Source organism: Fukomys damarensis, unplaced genomic scaffold (genome assembly GCF_012274545.1).
Source record: "Fukomys damarensis isolate Sample0158 unplaced genomic scaffold, DMR_v1.0_HiC HiC_scaffold_13, whole genome shotgun sequence".
NCBI lineage: Eukaryota > Metazoa > Chordata > Mammalia > Rodentia > Bathyergidae > Fukomys > Fukomys damarensis.
Window position 1 is genome coordinate 18238103 of NW_022900925.1, and position 1969 is coordinate 18240071.

The following is a 1969-nucleotide window of genomic DNA, read 5'->3' on the forward strand; positions in this document are numbered from 1 at the left end:
AAATAAGTCACACATGTGTAAATACCGAATAGTTTCTCTGGTGTGAAGAAACTGTAATAGTACATAAGATCCTAATGATATAATGGACAATGTGAAATAGGAAGAAAGGGGCTAAAGCTGTAGGGAAAGTGGGAAGGGTAAGGAAAAGCAAATAAGGGGAAAGAAAAATATGAGAAAATGAAAAAAATGGAAATAAAGTGTTTGCAAATGGGGAGGGTAGGAGGGGGTGAAGGGAGGGCAGGGACAAGGGGAAAAAATGAGAACCAAGACCTGTCATGTAGAGGTACAAGATCCCAACAATAAATGTAACTGTACTGTATCCCTAAAATGTACCAATAAACTCAATGAGGAAAAAAACCCTGTAATTCTATTTTCTACTGGCCTTCAATATTACTTATGAGATGTTAGCAATCTTTCATATCATCATTATGCATCTTTTTGCCTATATTTCCCCCTCTTTATTTTTCTCAATATCTTAATATGGAAGCTTTCAAGCTGAAATTATCCACTATGTAGCTCAGCTGAAAATTTCAGCTGTTTGTGGTGGTGCATGCCTATAATTCTAGCTATTTGGGAGGCTATATAACTCCAGAATTGAAGGAAGCTGAGGCCAGAGGATTTGCAAGTTCAAGCTCTCACTTAGGCAACTTAGTAAGACCTATCTTAAAAGCAAAAAAATTAATAAATAAAAATTTAAAAGAATAAATAAAGGGCCAGGGATTTAGCTCAGTGGTGCTGTCACCTGCCTTGCAAGTGTAAGGTTCTGAGTTCAATCCCTGGTCCCCAAAAAATAAAAATAAAAAGCAAAAAAATAAAAAGGGCTGGGGATATAGCTTAGTGTAAAGGCCCTGGGTTCAAACTTTAGTATCACAACAATAATGATAATAACAACAATAAAAGTCATACAATATAGAGCAAAAGCTTCACGACATTGTGACCCCGGCCCTGGCCAAGCACTAGGATGGAGCTGGAAGAGGCGATGCACTGTGGCAGCTGCAGAAGCTGCCTCCCCTGCCCAGCTTCATATACTAATCGATGGCATCTGTGGTCGAGTTTATCCTCCGTACCAGGATTATCACAGTGTTTGGGATTCAACAGAAGGGATTCATGTTCTAGGAGATGTCACCAAGTTCTTCAAAGCAGGAGCTGGTAAAAATTTATCTGATGAAGAGACTCTTCAACAGTTTGATCAGTTGAGTTCATCCCATCAAGAATCTATCGCGAAATGATTGAAAAGTAGGAAAGATTAAATCGAGCAGGTGCTGCTAGGAGAGATGGTTGGTGTCTGCTCTGCACAGCTACAAGATTCTGACTGGCCACTAAAGCTTTCTAGTGATGAAATCGCTACTTTACAAATGCTGCTTTTTAACCTTCATCTAGATGTAGAAGAAAATGGTGAAGTAAAACCACATTCTGTTCAAACCAGTAAGGAAGAGCTGCGGAATCTCATTAATTCCTTGGAAGCAGCTCATAAGGTGGTCCAGCAGTTGAAAGAACCAGAGACGATGAACGCCAGCACTATCAGATTTCACGGCTACGACTGAGAGGGCAGAGTGAATACTGCGTTCAGAATCCCCGCAGCTTACTGACTGCTGTGTCAGCCTGAGAAAGAAGTGGTGTTGAGATTAGAAAGATAAAAATGTATTAGTGTCTCTGAAGAACGGGAAATTATGTGGTCAAAGGGAAATGTATAAAGTGAAAGTGAAAAAACTGTAATAACAGTTTATATTTTCTTTTTTTGGGGGGGTACTGGGGATCAACCTTGGGACCTTGTGCTTGTGAGGCAGGCAGCAGCACCACTGAGCACGTGGTCAAAGGGAAATGCATAAAGTGAAAGTGAAAAAACTGTAATAACAGTTTATATTTTCTTTTTTGGGGGGTACTGGGGATCAACCTTGGGACCTTGTGCTTGTGAGGCAGGCAGCAGCACCACTGAGCTAAATCCCCGGCCCCCAACAGTTTATATTTT

General features: G+C 40.5%; 1 pseudogene; it reads left to right on the top strand.

Moving 5' to 3' along the window:
• Positions 1 to 1544, top strand: part of LOC104875050 — a 7020-nt pseudogene extending 5476 nt beyond the window's left edge.
• Positions 1545 to 1969: the final 425 nt, after the last annotated feature.